This window comes from Scyliorhinus torazame, chromosome 3 (genome assembly GCF_047496885.1).
Source record: "Scyliorhinus torazame isolate Kashiwa2021f chromosome 3, sScyTor2.1, whole genome shotgun sequence".
Lineage (NCBI taxonomy): Eukaryota > Metazoa > Chordata > Chondrichthyes > Carcharhiniformes > Scyliorhinidae > Scyliorhinus > Scyliorhinus torazame.
The window spans coordinates 145,284,811-145,303,335 of record NC_092709.1 but is presented as its reverse complement, the minus strand read 5'-3'; the positions used below and the strand labels follow the sequence as shown (position 1 = coordinate 145,303,335).

General features: G+C 47.5%; 1 protein-coding gene across 1 annotated transcript in view; it reads right to left on the bottom strand.

Annotated features, from left to right (window-relative positions):
* Positions 1–18,525, bottom strand: part of LOC140408736 (stearoyl-CoA desaturase 5-like) — a 92,663-nt gene that overhangs the window by 21,569 nt on the left and 52,569 nt on the right. The window lies entirely within an intron of this gene.

Here is an 18,525-nt window from a genome sequence, read left to right as displayed (position 1 = left end):
CTGCTTTCTGCCTACCTCCTTTTTTAAACAGTGGTGTCACGTTTGCTAATTTCCAATCCGCTGGGACCACCCCAAAGTCTAGTGAATTTTGGTAAATTATCACTAGTGCATTTGCAATTTCCCTAGCCATCTCTTTTAGCACTCTGGGATGCATTCCATCAGGAGACTAGTCTACCTTTAGCCCCATTAGCTTGCCCATCACTACCTCCTTAGTGATAACAATCCTCTCAAGGTCTTCACCTGTCATAGCCTCATTTCCATCAGTCACTGGCATGTTATTTGTGTCTTCCACTGTGAAGACCGACCCAAAAAACCTGTTCAGTTCCCCAGCCATTTCCTCATCTCCCATTATTAAATCTCCCTTCTCATCCTCTGAAGGACCAATATTTACCTTAGCCACTCTTTTTTGTTTTATATATTTGTAGAAACTTTTACTATCTGTTTTTATATTCTGAGCAAGTTTACTCTCATAATCTATCTTACTCTTCTTTGTAGCTTTTTTAGTAGCTTTCTGTTGCCCCCTAAAGATTTCTCAGTCCGCTAGTCTCCCACAAATCTTTGCTACTTTGTATGCTTTTTCCTTCAATTTGATACTCTCCCTTATTTCCTTAGATATCCACGGTCGATTTTCCCTCCTTCTACCATCCTTCCTTTTTGTTGGTATAAACCTTTGCTGAGCACTGAAAAATCAAATCGCTTGGAAGGTTCTCCACTGTTCCTCAACTGTTTCACCACAAAGTCTTTGCTCCCAGTCTACCTTCGCTAGTTCTTCTCTCATCCCATTGTAATCTCCTTTGTTTAAGCACAAAACACTAGTGTTTGATTTTACCTTCTCACCCTCCATCTGCATTTTAAATTCCACCATATTGTGATCGCTCCTTCCGAGAGGATCCCTAACTAAGAGATCCTGAATCATTCCTGTCTCATTGCACAGGACCAGATCTAGAACCGCTTGTTCCCTCGTAGGTTCCATTACATACTGTTCTGGGAAACTATCGCGGATACATTCTGTAAACTCCTCCTCAAGGATGCCTTGACCGACCTGCTTGAACCAATCGACATGTAGATTAAAAACCCCCATGATAACTGCTGTACCATTTCTACATGCATCAGTTATTTCTTTGTTTGTTGCCTGCCCCACCATAATGTTACTATTTGGTGGCCTATAGACTACTCCTATCAGGTGACTTGTTCGCCTTACTATTCCTGATTTGCACCCAAATGGATTGAACCTTATCCTCCATAGCACCGATGTCATCCCTTACGATTGCCCCGATGTCATCCTTGAATAACAGAGCTACACCACCTCCCTTACCATCCACTCTGTCCTTCCGAATAGTTTGATACCCTCGGATATTTAACTCCCAGTCGTGACCTTCCTTTAACCATGTTTCAGTAATGGCCACTAAATCATAGTCATTCACGATGATTTGCGCCATCAACTCATTTACCTTATTCAGAATACTACGAGCATTCAGGTAAAGTACACTCATGTTTTTTTTTTTAACCCCTGTTCTGAATCTTAACACCTCGATCAGTAACCTCCCCTAAGTTATATTTCCTCTAAATTTTCTTGTTGTTGAACCCATATCTTCATGTAACAACCTGCCGCGTCGCTTACCATTAATGTTTTTACTTCCCGTTTTATTCCTTTTAGTATTTCTGGTCCTATTCACTGAGCTCCCCTCAGTCACTGTACATTGTACTGTCGCCCTTTTTGATTTTTGACTATGGCTTTTCTGCCTTACACTTTCCCCCTTACTGCCTTTTGTTTCTCTCCTTGTTTTACTACCTTCCAACTTTCTGCATCGGCTCCCATCCCCCTGCCACATTAGTTTAAACTCTCCCCAACAGCTCCGGTTTGTACTGGTCCCACCTCCCCCAAAACTGGCTCCAATGCCCGAGCCACGCATTCATCCTATCTATCCTGACATTCCTACTCTGACTAGCTCGTGGCACTGGTAGCAATCCTGAGATTACTACCTTTGAGGTCCTACTTTTTAGTTTAACTCCTAACTCCCTGAATTCAGCTTGTAGGACCTCGTCCTGTCTTTTACCTATATCGTTGGTGCCTATGTGCATCACGACAGCTGGCTGTTCACCCTCCCCCCAGAATGTCCTGCAGCCGCTCAGAGACATCCTTAACCCTTGCACCAGGGAGGCAACATACCATCCTGGAGTCTCGATTGCGTCCGCAGAACCGCCTGTCTATTCCCCTTACGATTGAGTTCCCTATCACTATAGCCCTGCCATTCTTCTTCCTGCCCAGCTGCGCAGCAGAGCCAGCCACGGTGCCATGAACCTGGCTGCTGCTGCCTTCCCCTGGTGAGCCATCTCCCTCAACAGTATCCAAAGCGGCATATCGGTTTTGCAGGGAGATGACCACAGAGGACACCTGCACTGCCTTCCTACTCTTGCTCTGTCTTTTGGTCACCCATTTTCTATCTCCCTCAGTACCTTTCACCTGCGGTGTGACCAACTCGCTAAACGTGCTATCCACGACGTCCTCAGCATCGCGGACGCTCCAAGTGAGTCCATCCGCAGCTCCAGAGCCGTCAAGCGGTCTAACAGGAGCTGCAACTGGACACACTTCTTGCACGTGAAGGAGCCAGGGACAGTGGACGTGTCCCTGAGCTCCCACATCGCACACGAGGAGCATGACACGCATCTGAGATCTCCTGCCATGTCTTAAACCTTCGGTTAACTTCAACAACTACAATTTCCACAAAAAAAACGAAGAAAAAAATAAATAAATATAGCAATGAAAAGAAAAAAAAACCCAGAAGAACTACTTACCAGTCATTTACCAGGGATAAAAAGCACTTCCTCCCCACCCAGCTTCGAATTCCCACCTAGATTCAAATTCCCAAACTCACTCTTTGCTGTCTCACTCTGGCTGTGTCTTCTCTGGCTCACTGGGAGACTTAGAATGATCAGGTGGTGCAGAATCAGGAGACCCACAGACGGGCGATCCAGGAGGTGGAGAAAAAGGTGTCGGAGCACGAGGAATACATAACCGTGCTGGAGACCAAGGTGGAGTTGATGAATGACCGTCAGAAAAGAATGCAGGGGAAGCTGGAGGACATGGAGAACAGGTCCAGAGAGGCAGAATCTGAGAATCGTCGGCCTCCCTGAAGGCAGTGAGGGATCGGATGCGAGGGCCTATGTGACGAACATGCTGGAGAAATTGATGGGGGCTGAGGATTTCCCTCGGCCCCTGGAAGTGGATAGAGCGCACAGAGCCGTCGTGAAGAAGCCCCGAGCGAACGAGCCGCCGAGGGCGATGGTGGTACGTTTACACGGATTCCTGGACAAGGAACACGTTCTGCGGTGGGTCAAGATAGAACGGAGCAGCAAGTGGGAGAATTGTGAGCTGCATATGTATCAGGACTTGGGCGTGGATTTGGCCAAGAGGCGAGCTGGGTTTAATTGGGCAAAAACGGCCCTCTTTAAGAAGGGGATTAAGTTCGGGATGTTGTACCCAGCCCGTCTATGAGTCACACATGAGGAACAGGACTTCTACTTTGAAACGCCGGATGATGTATGGACTTTTATCAAAGAAAAAAGACTGGAGGTGAACTAAAAGACACTGAAGCCTTGGAGAGTACTGTCGTGGCGGACTTGTGGTGTTGGGTTGTATAAGTAGTGTTATTTGCAATAAAGGGCTGCTTTGATGGCTAAAGTTAACTTTGTCTTACAGGGAGATGGTTAAAAGGGGGGGGGGGGGTTCTGGGGCTGTTTTTTATTCTTCTGCTGTGGTTGTTTTTGCACTGTTTTTTCTGATGCTTGTTTACTGGGGAATGTGATGCTTTGAAAATGTTTGTTTAAGTGGCGGGAGAGGGGAGAGAACAATGGGGAGACAGACTGCTTGGTGCCATGGGCGGGCGCTATCAGGTCAGCTTGGGTCAGCAGACTCACAGAAGCACAGTGGGGGGCGAGCAGGTGTTAAGCTGGAGCTTGATATGGGGGGGTTGGGTTTCTAGTGCTGTTGCTAGAGGGGGGGGGGGGGGGAAGCTGCTTTGCTGACAGGGGCGGAACTGTTACTAGGGGTCAAATGGGAGGCCAGGGACGGCGAATGCCTGAGGGGGAGGGTTCGAGGAAGCCGGGGGCGCGAGCTGCTGCAGGCTGGCCTAACAAGGGTGATGGCTAGTCAGCGGGGGGGGGGGGGGGCCCCGACCAGGCTGATTACATGGAATGTTAGAGGGTTGAATGGGCCAGTCAAGAGGGCTCGCGTGTTTGGCATTTGAGGGGGCTGAAGGCAGACGTGGCAATGTTACAAGAGACACACATAATAGGGTGGATTGGCCAAGTATTCCACTCAGGGCTGGACTCAAAGACCAGGGGGGTAGCGATCTTGAGCAATAAACAAGTGGCATTCGAGGCAGGGAGAATCGTGTCAGACAAGGGGGGTAGGTACATAATGGTGAGTGGGAAGCTGGAGGGGGTGCGGGTGGTACTTGTGAACATATATGCTCCGAATTGGGATGATGTGGAATTTATGAGGCGGGTGCTAGTTAAGATCCCAGACTTAGGGTCACATAACTTGATTATGGAAGGAAATTTTAACACAGTCATTGATCAGGAATTGGACCGCTCAAAATCCAAGAGAGGGCGGGTACCAGCCGTGGCAAAGGAATTGAAGGGGTTCATGGAACAGATGGGGGAGTAGACCCATGGAAGTTTGCACGGCCAAGGGCGAAGGAGTTTTCTTTTTTCTCCCATGTCCACAAGGTATACTCTCGCATTGACTTTTTGTTTTGAGTAGGGCCTTAATAGCAGGGGTGGTGGATACGGAGTACTCGGCAATCGCAGTGTCGGATCATGCCCCACACTGGGTGGATCTACGGGTTAGTGTGGAGGACAACGCGCGCTGTGGAGGCTGGATGTGGGGTTGCTAGCGGACGAAGAGATCTGTGGGCGGGTGAACAAGTCCACCCAGAACTATCCGGAAACAAATGATACGGGGGAGGTCTCTGCAGCAACGGTTTGGGAAGCTTTGAAGGCAGTGGTCAGAGGGGAATTAATCTCTATATGGGCCCACAGAGAAAAGGTGGAACGGGCTGAGAGGGATAGGTTAGTTGAGGAGATCGCCACTGGACAGGAGATACTCTGAGGCCCGGACGCAGGACTACTGAGGGAGCGGCGGAGGTTACAGGTGGTGTTTGGGCTGTTGACTACAGGGAAAGCGGTGCAACAGTTGAGGAAGGCAACAGGGGCGATTTAGAAGTACGGGTAAAGGGCAAGCAGAATGTTAGCTCACCAGCTCAGAAAAAGGGAGGTGGCCAGGGAGATAGGGAGAGTAAAGAGTAGAGGTGGGAACATGGTCCTGGACCCAGTGGCGTTTAAGGACTTTTACAGCAAATTATATGAGTCGGAACCTCTGGCAGGGGTGCAGGGGATGAGGCAGTTTTTGGATCAGTTTAGGTTCCCGAGGGTTGATGAGGATCTTGTGGAAGGGCTGGGAGCCCCAATTGAGATTGAGGAAATAATGGAGGGGCTGGAGGGCATGCAGTCGGGCAAGGCCCTGGGGCCGGACGGCTACCTGGTGGAATTCTATAATAAGTTTTCAGAGATATCGAGCCCACTGCTGGTGAGGACATTTAATGAAGCAAGAGAGAAGGGAGTCCTCCCCCCAACAATGTCGCAGGCCTCTATTTCACTGATCCTGAAACAGGAGAAGGATCTGGAGCAATGCGGGTCATACAGGCCAATTTCTCTACTGAATGTGGATGCCAAACTGCTGGCTAAAATACTGGCCACAAGGATAGAGGATTGTGTCCCGGGAGTGATAGGGGAAGACGAGACGGGATTTGTAAAGGGCAGGCAACTCAAGGCCAATATTCGAAAGCTTTTAAATGTTATTATGATGCCCTCGGAAGGAAGGGAGCTGGAGGTGGTGGTAGCGATGGATGCGGAGAAGGCTTTTGATCAGGTGGAGTGGGATTACCTGTGGGAGGCGCTGGGAAGGTTTGGGTTTGGTGAGGGCTTCATTGACTGGGTGCGGTTGCTCTATCAGGCACCGGTGACGAGTGTGCGTACGAACCGGCTGAGGTTGGGGTATTTTAAACTACACCGAAGGATGAGGCAAGGGTGCCCCCACTCCCCGCTACTGTTTACACTGGCCTTAGAGCCATTGGCCATGGCATTAAGAGCCTCTAGGAACTGGAAAGGGCTGGAGCACCAAGTCTCGTTTTACGCAGATGACCTGCTCTTGTACATTTCAGACCCGTTGGAGGGGATGGGGGAAGTTATGCGAATCCTGGGGGAATGTTGCAGTTTTTCAGGGTATAAATTGAACACGGGAAAAGCAAGATGTACGCGATCCAGACAAGAGAGCAGGAGAAGAGACTGGGAGACTGCCGCTTAGAATGGTAGGAAAGAGCTTTCGGTATTTGGGAATCCAGGTGGCCCGGGAGTGGGAGGCACTGCACAAGTTAAACCTATCCCGGCTGTAGAACAAATGAAAGGGGACTTTAAGAGATGGGACATGCTCCCACTATCACTGGCGGGGAGGGTACAGACCGTGAAAATTACGGTCCTCCCCAGATTTTTGTTTGTCTTTCAGTGCCTCCCCATCTTCATCCCAAGGGCCTTTTTCAAGCTGGTGAATAAGGTTATTTTGGGCTATCTGTGGGTGGGGAAAACCCTGCGAGTGAAGAAAGTATTGCTGCAGCGCAGTCAGGGGGAGGGTGGGTTGGCGCTGCCGAACTTCTGCAACTACTACTGGGAGGTTAATATAGCCATGATTAGGAAGTGGGTAGTGGGGGAGGGGTCGTCATGTAAAGACACAAGTTTGGGAGCACTGATAACAGCACCTTTTCCATTCTTGCCGGCCCAATAGTCCACAAGTCCGGTGGTGGTGGCGGCTCTGAGAATCTGGGGGCAGTGAAGGAGATACAAGAGAGTGGAGGGAGCATCGGTTTGGTCCCCGATTTATAATAATCATTGGTTTGTACAGTGTAGGCTGGATGGTGGGTTCCGGAGATGGCAAAGGGCAGGAATTAGAAGGATGGGGGAATCTATTTACAGACGGCAGCTTTCCCAGCTTGAAAGCCTTGGGAGGATAAATTTGAATTGCCAGCAGGGAATGGGTTTAGGGATTTGCAGGTGCGAGACTTCTTGAGAAAGCATGTTCCGGCCTTTCCGCTGCTGCCGCTACGGGGGATACAGGATAGAGTAGTCTCCAGTACCTGGGTGGGAAATGGGAAGGTATCAGATATTTACCGGGAGCTTTCGGAGGCGGAGGAAACTCTGGTGGAGGAGCTTAAGGGCAAGTGAGAGGAGAGATAGAGGCAAGTCTGTGGGCGGATGCTCTAAGCAGGGTTAATATATCCTGATCATGTGCCAGGCTTAACCTAATACAATTTAAGGTAGTCTACCGGGCACACAGGACAGTGGCTAGGATGAGCAAGTTTTTTGGTGCAGAGGACAGGTGTGCGAAGTGCGCAGGAAGCCCAGTAAATCATGTCCACATGTTTTGGGCATGCCCGAAGCTTAGAGGGTTTTGACAGGATTTTGCTCAGGCAATGTCCACAGTGCTAAAAACACGGGTGGTGCCGAGTCTGGAGTTGGCGATCTTTGGAATGTCGTAAGAGCCGTGAGTTCAGGGGGCAAAAGAGGCTGACATTTTGGCCTTTGCCTCCCTGGTAGCCCGGAGACAGATCTTATTAATGTGGAGAGACTCGAAGCCCCCGAGTGTAGAGACCTGAGTTAGTGAAAGGCTGGCTTTCTCAGTCTCGAGGTGGCAGCCGTACGTCGACTTTCTCTGGGAAAATTAAAATGTCAGCAGATGCAGTATTACAAGGGGGAGGGGGGGAAGAAAAGAGGGCCGGATTGGTGTTTTATGGTTGGGTGTGTGACGAGTGGGATGGAGGTGGGAATGTTTATCATACCATGTTTATGTCATTGTAATTATTATAAAAACTTAATAAAAATATATTTTTTTAAAAAGCAATAAATCACAGGACAGCAATGGGAACTCAGATTGATTCTTCCCATTTAATATCTAGAGCTAGTGTGGATCCTAGCAAGGATGAATTAAATTGACATAGTCAAGGCACCAATTTGTGCACCTGCCGATTCACTACCATCTTTCACATCATACGACCTACATGTCACCAATTGTTATTAAAAATATAAAACATAACTTGGAAGGTGGAAGGAAGCCATAAATTCTAAAGAACAAATGTTTGTCACTCATATAAAAAGGTAGTTTGTCAATATTTGTTGGAGTAGAACAGAAGGTTAAACTGGTAACACACCACTGTTAATATGAATATTGTCATGAATGTTAGCGTGCTATTCAACCATACAGGGAATCACATCCAAACCTGATTCTATCTTCATCAGACATTCTGATTTCCGGGGTTGGTCATTCGATAATGATTAGCAGCAGGAGCCCTAGCTGATTATATTTCCTTTAACCAGATCAATCAAATCTTTGGGCACCAAACGGCTGGCTTAACTGAAAATAGATTCAAGATTTGAAACTGGGGCCTTCTGGATTGTATGCTTGTAACTAGACCAGCTAGTGCCTTATCCACTAGGGAGCCTAAAGGTAAACCTATTGATGCCAAGACGATTTTCTTCTTCGGAATGTGGTTTCAATTCATGCATCATTAGTATTACATATTTAACATCACAATTCGGTGCAGCACAATCAAAGACAATTGTAGGATCTATTTATCAAGGTTCAAGAACTGTCCACATTCAACAGGTACAAGTTATCTGGAAAAATGCAATGGAAATTAATTAGCCAGACACAATTTAAGTAGAGGCTTGAAGTCACTAACTCACTTGGAAATTAGCTGGCTTTTCATTAAAATCTAGGCACATTTTTAACTGTACTATATAAACATCTTGGTGTCATGAAACACGAACATTTGCATTACTTAGGTTATCAATTCTTTCCTTATTTTTGAGGTACATCAGTCTTAAAGGGTGGAAAATAAATAAATACAAGATATGAACATTTCTTAATACCTCTGACAGCTTCAGCCCACAGGATTTGAAGGATGTGATAAAGCAATTCAATGTGCATTTTTTGAAAATCGCTGACATTTCAAATTGTGGCCAACTATGTCTGAAACATCGAGACATAGGAGCAGGAATCGGTCATTCAGCCCATTGAGCCCGAAAATGCATGATGAACAAACCCCAACAATTGTAGAACCCATGACTCGCCCCCCCTCAGGGCAAATCACACCTTCTCCAGGGTCAGAAATTCCAGCAGGTCCACCTGCCACGCCGAGGCACAGATGGAGAAGCTGACCTCTCGCCAACAAGACCGCCTACGAGCAATCAGCAAGGCAAAGGCTAAAACATCTCCTCCACCCCCCCACCCCCCCCCCACACACACACACTCGCCTGCAGCTTCGACCGGTCCGACACCCCGAATATGGCTTCTAGGGGACCAGGCTCCATATCCACATGTAAAACCCCCAAAATGGTGCTGAACACCATCCTCCAAAACCTCTCCAGCTTTGGGCAGGACTAAAACATATGCATATGGTTCACAGGGTCCCTCCCACACCTCTCACAGACATCCTCCACCCCCTCGAACAGCTGGCTCATCCTTGATTTTGTAAGATGCGCTACCTTCAGCTGTAAAAGTCCCAGCCTCCCATAAATCAGCATGACGATACCCCCTCTCCAACCCCCCTCACTGACAGCACCACCTCCAACAACAAGGCGACAGGTGTTATCAGGAAGGTCAGAAAGACCTTCCTCGCAAATTCCCACACTTGCATATACCGGACATGTTTCACTCCGCACCAGCCCAAACTTCTCGCCCAACTCCTCAAACACTTGCCCAACTCCTCAAACTCGCAAATTACCCTCAAAGGAACAGATCCTTCATTTCCTTAATCCCCCTCTCTTCCCATCCCCCCAAAATCTTGCATCCATCCTCCCCTGCTCAAACCCATGATTTCCCCTAATCGGCATCCCCCCGACCCAGCCCCCAGCCTAAAGTGCCATCCAAACTGCTTCCAAATCTTCATTAATCTTCAGACTCGGGAGCGGCACCTTGCCAGCACCCAAAACCCTGACCCCCTGCAAGAGCCCACATCCGTCCTCACCCACAGAGCCTGCCCCCACCTCCCCCATCCCTCTTCCAGCCCCACACCTTGTCTGCATTTGCCACCCAATAATAAGCCCCCTGCCTGCCGTCCCCTCTGCAGCATCACTCTCCTAATCCTGCCCACCTCTCCACCCAAACAAACCTGTCCACCCGCCTGAAAATGCCTTGGGCAAAAGATCAGCAGACATTGAAATAGAAACTGGAATCATGGCACCTTAACTGCCTGCACTGGTGCACTTTTTATTACTTTTTTAGTAACCCTATGTTGATCTTTAAAAATTTCTCAATCTTTCAGCTTGCCACTGGCCTTTGCAATGTGGTATGAATCATAGAATCCCACAGTACAGAATGTGGCCATGCGGCCCATCAAGTCTGCACATACCCTTCAAAAGAGCACTCTACCGAGGCCCACTTCTCCTACTCTAACACCATAACCTAACCTACACATCTTTGGACTGTCATGTGAGTACCTTTAAGAAATGGGTGTTTATAAATGGGTGTGTATATAAATATCTGTAGTGAGAGTACCTTTAAGAAATGGGTGTTTACTACTGCAGTGATGTCAGAGAGTGGGTGGAGCTGGGCTCTGTCAGCTTTTTACTTTTGTTTTAGGCTGTTTGCTGCAGGGTGTGTTTTAGTTTCGTTTTCAGTGTTGGAGCTGAAGCCAGACAGAGCAGGTAGTTGATCTCTCTGCCATGAAAAGACTATCTCTTGATCATTTGGTGAATTCAGAATTATAAATGTTCTCAGTAGTGAATGTAAACATACTGTGCTTCTGTTAAAAGGTGTTTCTTTTGTCTTCTGGATGTTGTTTGGGAAGTTATTAAGGATTACTTTGTGTTGTATTCGAATTGATGGTTGCTAAGATGTTCACTGTATGTTTTAAAAAGGTTAACTTGAGCTCACAGAATAAACATTGTTTTGTTTTTAAAAATACTTTTCGATTTCTGCTGTACCACACCTGTAGAGTGGGCTGTGTGCTTCTTATACCACAATCTATTAAAAGTTGTGGGTCAGGTGAACTCCATGATACACTTTGGAGTTCTCTAAACTCTGGCCCATAACAGGACGCAGGTTGATCCGCAAGTTCACGGATGATATGAAAATTGGTGGGGTGGTAAATAGTAAGGAGGATAGCCTCAGATTACAGGAGATAGACAGGCTGGTCAGATGGGCTGATCAGTGGCTAATAAAATTCAATCCGGATAAGGGTGAGGTGATGCACTTACCATGGGAAGAACCGAGGATCAGAAGGATTTTTATGTGAAAGTATACCAGTCCCTTAAGTTAGCAGGGCAGGTGGATAGTGTGGTTAAGAAGGCATATGGTATACTTACCTTTATTAGCCAATGCATATAGTTGAATGGATGGATTTGTTTATTGTCACATGTACCGAGGTACAGTGAAAAATATTTTTCTGCGTGCAGCTCAAACAGATCATTTAGTACATGAAAAGAAAATACAAAATAGGGCAACACAAGGTACACAACGGGTGAAGCATGCAGGAGTGTAGTATTAATCAGGTCAGTCCATAAGAGGGTCGATTAGGAGTCTGGTAACAGCGGGGAAGAAGCTGTTGTTGAATCGGTTTGTGCGTGTTCTCAGACTTTTGTATCTCCTGCCCGGTCCGGGAAGAAGTTGGAAGAGTGAGTAAGCCGGGTGGGAGGGGTCTTTAATTATGCTGCCCGCTTTCACAAGGCAGCAGGAGGTGTAGATAGAATCAATGGATGGGAGACGGGTTTGTGTGATGGATTGGGCTGTTTCACAACTCTCTGAAGTTTCTTTTAGTTTGAGTTTAAGAGCAGTGAGTTTATGCTGGAACTGCATAAAGCTTTGGTTAGGTCACAGCGAGAGTACTGCGCGCAGTTCTGGGATCCACATTTCAGGAGCCAGGTGATAGGTGCAGAGGTGGTTTACCAGGATGTTGCCTGGGCTGGAGAGTTTTAGCACTGAAGAGAGTGGATAGACTGGGGTTGTTTTTTTTGGAGCCAAGGAGCGTGGGGGGTGGGGGCATGATTGAGAAGCATAAAATTATGAGGGATATAGATAGACAAGAAGAAACATTTCCCCTTGGTGGTCGGATCAATGACCAGGGGGCATAGATTTAATCCAAAGAGCGGGAGGTTTAGAGGGGATTTGATTAAAAACCTTTCACCCAGCCGGCGGTGGGAGTCTGGAACTCACTGCCTGAAAGGGTGGTGGAGGCAGAGACCCTTATAACACTTCAAGAAGTATTTAGATGTGCACTTGCAATGTCAAGCCGTACAAGACTATGGGCCCAAGCGCTGGAAAATGGGATCAGAATACTTAGGGGGTTGTCTTTGACCGGTGCAGACACAATGGGCCGAAGGGCCTTTTCAGTGCTGTAGACCTCGATGACCAAAAGGCAATTTAGCATGGCCAATCCACCTAACCTACACATCTTTGGACCATGGGAGGAAACTGGAGTACCTGGAGGAAATCCAGGCAGACACGAGGAGATTGTCCAAACTCCACACAGTCACCCAAGGACGGAAGCAAACTCAGATCGCTGGTGCTGTGAGGTAGCAGTGCTAACTACTGTACCGCCTTAGTTTTTGTCTTGATGTTATCTCTAACATCCTTGCTTAGCCATGGATGTTTTTTTCCTCCCCTTACAATCTTTCTTCCTCTCTGGAATATACTTTAGTTGGGAGGAATTGAATATCTCCTTAAAGAATTGCCACTGCTCATCAACTGTCCTATCTTTTAGTCGTCCTGCTCAGTCTATTCGGGCCAAATCTTTCCTCATGCCTATGTAATTGCCTTTGTTTAACTCCAGAATGTGGGTGTGCGATTCAAGTTTCTCACCCTCAAACTGATATTCCATCATGCTATGATCGCTCTTCCCTGAAAGATCCTTAACTAGGAGGTAATTAATTAATCCCTCCTCATTACACAATACCAAATCCAGAATAGCCTGCTCCCTGGTTGGTTCCACAACATATTGCTCCAAGAAACAATCTCTAACACATTCAACGAACTCTTCCTCGAGGCTACCTTTGCCAGTTTAATAAATCCAGTCTATATGCATATTAAAATCACCCACGGGTTATTGTCGTACCTTTCTTACAAGCTTCAAATATTTCCTAGTTCTCACGTGTCCCACTACGGAATTACTGTTTGGGGACTTGTAGATTACTCTCACCAGCGACTTCTTTCCTTTGCTATTTTTTCATCTCTACACAGACTGATTCCACGTCTTGATCTCCACTGCCTATATAATTTATCGATTCAGCACTGATCCCTTCCTTTCCTACCAAAGCTACACTGCCTCCTTTTGCTTACTGACCATCCTTCCAAAATATAGAGTACCTTGGATGTGCAACTCCTAGACCTGCTCTCCTTCTAACCATGTCTTAGTAATCACCACCAAATCATAACCCTTTTTTCTCCATTTGCGCTGTTAACTGTTTTTGTTCCGGATGCTTCGTGCTTTCAGACACAAAAGGACTGAATTCTCCGCTGGCAGGGTTCTCCGTTGCACATGCAGCACACCCACGCCCAGGGATTTCTTGACGGCGTGGGGCTTCCCACAATGGGAAACCCCATTGGCCGGCTGGCGGGACGGAGAATCTCGCATCCGGCAGGAGCGTGCCGCACCAGAAAACCGGTCCGGCGGGGCGGAGAATCCCTCCCAAAGCCTTTAGGTTTGTTCTATTATCAAATTTCCCGACTGGGTACGATATGTGACGTTCATGTGTTCTGTCCCTTCCTTCGATTTTCTGGTAATAATCCATCGCATCACTAACCAGCACTCCTACATTCTCCTTTAACTTTTCTAATGTTCCATGCAGTCACTGTCTGTGCGGAGTCTGCACGTTCTCCCAGCGTGTGCGTGGGTTTCCTCCGGGTGCTCCGGTTTCATCCCACAGTCCAAAGATGTGCTGGTTAGGTGGATTAGCCATGCTAAATTGGCCTTAGTGTTCAAAATTGCCCTTAGTGTTGGGTGGGGTTACTGGGTAATGGGGATAGGGTGGAGGTGTGGGTTTAGGTAAGGTGCTCTTTCCAAGAGTCGGTGCAGACTCGATGGGCCGAATGGCCTCCTTCTGCACTGTAAATTCTATGTATCTAACTGTACCCTCTCCCCCAATTATTTATCTTAAAACCCTATCTACAGCCCTAGTTATGTTATTCACCAGGACTCTGGTCCCAGCACGATTCAGGTGAAGACCATTGCGTTGGATCACCTCCCTCCTTCCCCTGTACTGGTGTCAAACGTCCCATGAATTCAAACCCATTTCTCCCACACCAAACTTTGACCCATGTTTTTACCTCTTTAATCTTATCGACTCTACTAATTAGCTTGCGGCTCAGGTAGTAATCCAGAGATTATTACGGTTTTGGTTCAATTTTTTTTAATTTAATCCCTAGCTGCTCATATTCCCTCAGCAGAACCTCTATCCTTGTTCTACCTAGGTCATTGGTACCTACATGGACCAACGGCAACTGGATCTTTCCCCTCTCACTCCACATTCCTCTGCAGCGCAGATGAGATATATTGAACCCTGACACCATGTCGGCAACACGACCTTTGGGACTCTTGATCCTGGTCACCAAGAACAGTGTCTATTCCCTTAACTATGCTAACCCCGATTATAACTACATTTCTTTTCTCTCCCCCCACTTGAATGGCTCATTTACCAGTGTTGTGGTCAGTTTGCCCATTCTCCCTACAGTTCCCACTCTCATCCACACAGAGAGAAAGAATCTCAAACCAGTTGGACAAGGACACGGGCAGAGGCTCCTGCAACCCCATCTCCTAGGTCCCTCTACCTGCCTCACTCAATCACACCCTTCTGTCCCTGACCATTTACCGAATTTAAGATATTTATTCTAAGGGGTGTGACTGCCTCCTGAAACACAGCATCCAGGTAAGTCTCCCCCACTCGGATGTGTCGCAACGTCCAAAGCTCAGACTCCAGTTTATCACCTCTGAGCTGAAGTTCCACGAACAACCGACACTTGCTACAGATGAGTTCACTAGGAACCAGAATGGGATCCACCAGCTCCCATATCATGCAGATACAACACATCACCTGGCCCTGCGTCTCTTATTTTATTAAATTCAATTTTAATTTATATTTTTAAAATAATTTCCCACTGCTTTTTAGTTTTTTTTAATCTGCAAAATACTTCTCCTTTTTACCTTTAATCTGAAATCAATTTAGAATAGGCAATTCAAATTAAGTTACTTACCAATCAAATGAACTTACCGTTTTCCTGTGACGTCACTTTTTCCAAACACAGTCTGCTGCTTGATTAGAGGTGTCCCTCAAAGGTCCGCTATCTCCACTCATAGAACTTAACAGTGCAGAAGGAAGCCATTCGGCCCATTGAGTCTGCATCTGCCCTTGGAAAGAGCATACTACCACCCCCACCCCATAACCCAGCAACCCCACCCAACCCTTTTTGGGCACTTAAGGGCAATTTAGCATGGCGAATCCACCTAACCTGCATATCTTTGGACAGAGAGAGGAAACCAGAGCTCCCAAAGGAAACCCACGCAGACACGGGGAGAACGTGCAGAGTCCGCACAGACAGTGACCCAAGCCACGAATTGAAGCTGGGACCTTGGAGCTGTGAAGCAACTATGCTAACCACTGTGCTACCGTGCTGCCCTCTTTCACCAATCTCCAGCTGCACTCTGATGCAAAAAGCCAGTACTCAGTGCAGACAAGGCAGCTCTGAAGGAGCCCTCCCCTCCTTTTATGGCCCCCAATTCAAGGCTTCTGAAACTGCATTCAACCAGTTGTGTAATTAACTAGCTTCAGCTGAGCCTGTAAATTCCCATTTTAAAGCTGTAATTAAACTTCCTCAGCTAGTCACAAGAGTAACTTTTAGTTAATTGCTCAATTAAAGAACAGACTAGATTTAAATTAAATGATTTCTTAAAACTTGCCCCTTGAGATTCCCTATTTCACCAAATTCCAGCTGCACTCGGATGTAACAAGACTGTACTCAGTGAAGAAAAGGCAGGATTTATGAAAATCCAAATATACTTCATCTACTGGCTCCCCTTTTTCTACCCTACCAGTTACATCCTATAAAAATGTAATGTATTTGTCAAATAGGATTCCTCTTCCTGAAAACCATGTTGGGGTTTTTTTTAAAACAAGAAATAATGCCTTGCTCAGTGCATTGTTAAGATATCATCAATAATGGATTCCAGCACTTTGCCAATGAATGATGGCAGGCTAACTAGACTGTAGTTTTCGGTTTCCCTCAGTTCTTGAATACCGTTGTTATATTTGCTTTCTTGAACAGTGATTCTCCAGTGTAGGTTATTCTATCAGCAAACAGGTACAAACAGATCAAAAGAGAAAATCTGGGGCCAATACAAGAGATAAAAGAGGGAGAAGGGGAAAGATTGGCAAGGAAAAGGAATCTGGTTTTGTTCCCTATGAAAACACGGGGTGAAATTTTGCTTAGGAAGTTATATTTTAAAAAATTATGATTTTGTTGCATATTGATCAACAGCAGGCTTGGGAAGTTTTGTAAGGGCCACGAAGAATCCAGCACGAGTTTTAAGGATACAAAGTAATAACATTTATTTACTATAACATATATACATAACAGCAGCAGTAACTTCCCTTGCTACATACTCCTTCCTGCTGGTTCCTGAACTGGCCAGCTTTATTTATACTAGGAGTTTACTAGTGGTTTCTTCGCCCCCCTCATTGGAGAAGCTCATACTCCCACAGGATTGTGCGATAGTCATTAGTCCCCAGCCAATGGTAAGTAGACAGGTTATAACATCCCTCCCCCCCCAAAGTCCAAGGAATCCACCGAAGACCCTGGCGAAGGAGGGCGTCGGACTCATTTGGCCGCAGGCCGGACACCATTTGCACGCGGCGCTGGATCAGGCGGCGTGTAACGAGACGGAGACCGCCGCTTCCGTGATGAACGGCGCAACGGTTGTACATCCACGGCCCGTGGACCCGAGGATTCCCCCTCTGATGCATCCTGTGTCTCCATCTCGGAGTCAGAGTCTGCTGCCTCCGTCACGTCAGCGTCTCGATCTCCATTCGGTCCCGTAACGACCTGCGCAGGCTTCGAGTGAGGCACCAGTGGAAGATTGTGAGGACTACCTTCCCTTGTCTCTGGTCTCTGCGGCTGTAGAAATGAGCTCCGGGGTCGGGGAATGTTTTGAGGGGATAGCCTTCTGGACCGAACGTGGTCTACAGGTTTTCGCTGGAGACGACCCTGGGCTTGCACTTGGTAAGATACAAGGCCCGTTTGGCGAAAGATTACACCAGGAACCCATTGGGCACCACCAGCCAAATTCCGAACGAACACTGGGTCACCGGGCGCAAACTGCCGAATCGGCCGATGCCGAGAAAATCCCTGTCCCTGCCGTTCTCGTGTGCGGCGTACATTTGCGCCAATGTCCAGGAAAACCATACTAAGGCGGGTGCGAAGTCTCCGGCCCATTAGTTCTGCGGGAGCTACCCCAGTCACTGCATGGGGGGGTGGTCCTGTACGTAAACAAAAAGCGAGCCAGTCTCGTGTCCATTGATCCCGAAGACTGCTTCTTTAGGCCTCTTTTGAATGTCAACCCATTTGAAGCCGGGTGGTAAGGGGCAGTGCGGATATGGCCAATGCCGTTCATCTTCGTGAACCTCGCAAACTCCTCACTCGTGAATGGAGTGCCGTTATCCACGACCAGCACTTCGGGGAGGCCATGCGTACTAAACGATAAACGCATCTTTTCAATTGTTGCGCAGGACGTTGTCCCCTGCATCTTATGCACCTCTAGCCATTTGGACTGGGCATCAATTAGTAGACGGAACATGGATCCTTGAAAAGGGCCTGCGAAATCTGCATGCAAGCGTGTCCAAGCCATTCCCAGTGGTGTAGGGGCGCAGCCGGCGGAAGCTTCTGATGCTCCTGGCAAATGGAGCAGTTTTGGGCCACCTTCTTAATGTCGGTGTCGAGGCCTGGCCACCAGACATAACTCCGGGCCAACATTTTCATTTTGGTCACGCCTGGATGCCCATTGTGCAAGTCTCTTAGTATCAGCTCCTGGCCTTTTTCCGGGACAATCACACGCGTCCCCCACAAGAGGATGCCGTCTTCCATGCTGAATTCTGACAGCTTGGAGGAAAATGCCCGCAACTCGCCTGGGAGCTGTCTATGCTGCACACCATACAGGACTATGTGCCGAACCTTTGACAGGACTGGCTCCGTCTAGGTCCACTCACGGATCTGTGATGCCATGACAGGCAAGGTGTCCATAAAGTTTAGGGTTGCAACCTCCTCACCGGTCGTGGGGGTCGACATGGGGCCGGTCGATAAAGGCAATCGGCTCAGTGCGTCGGCATTTGCTATCTGCGTACCAGGTTGGTGCTCCAGAGAATACTCGTATGCAGCAAGCAACAAAGCCCAACGCTGGATCCATGCAGAAGCAATGGGCGGTATTGGCT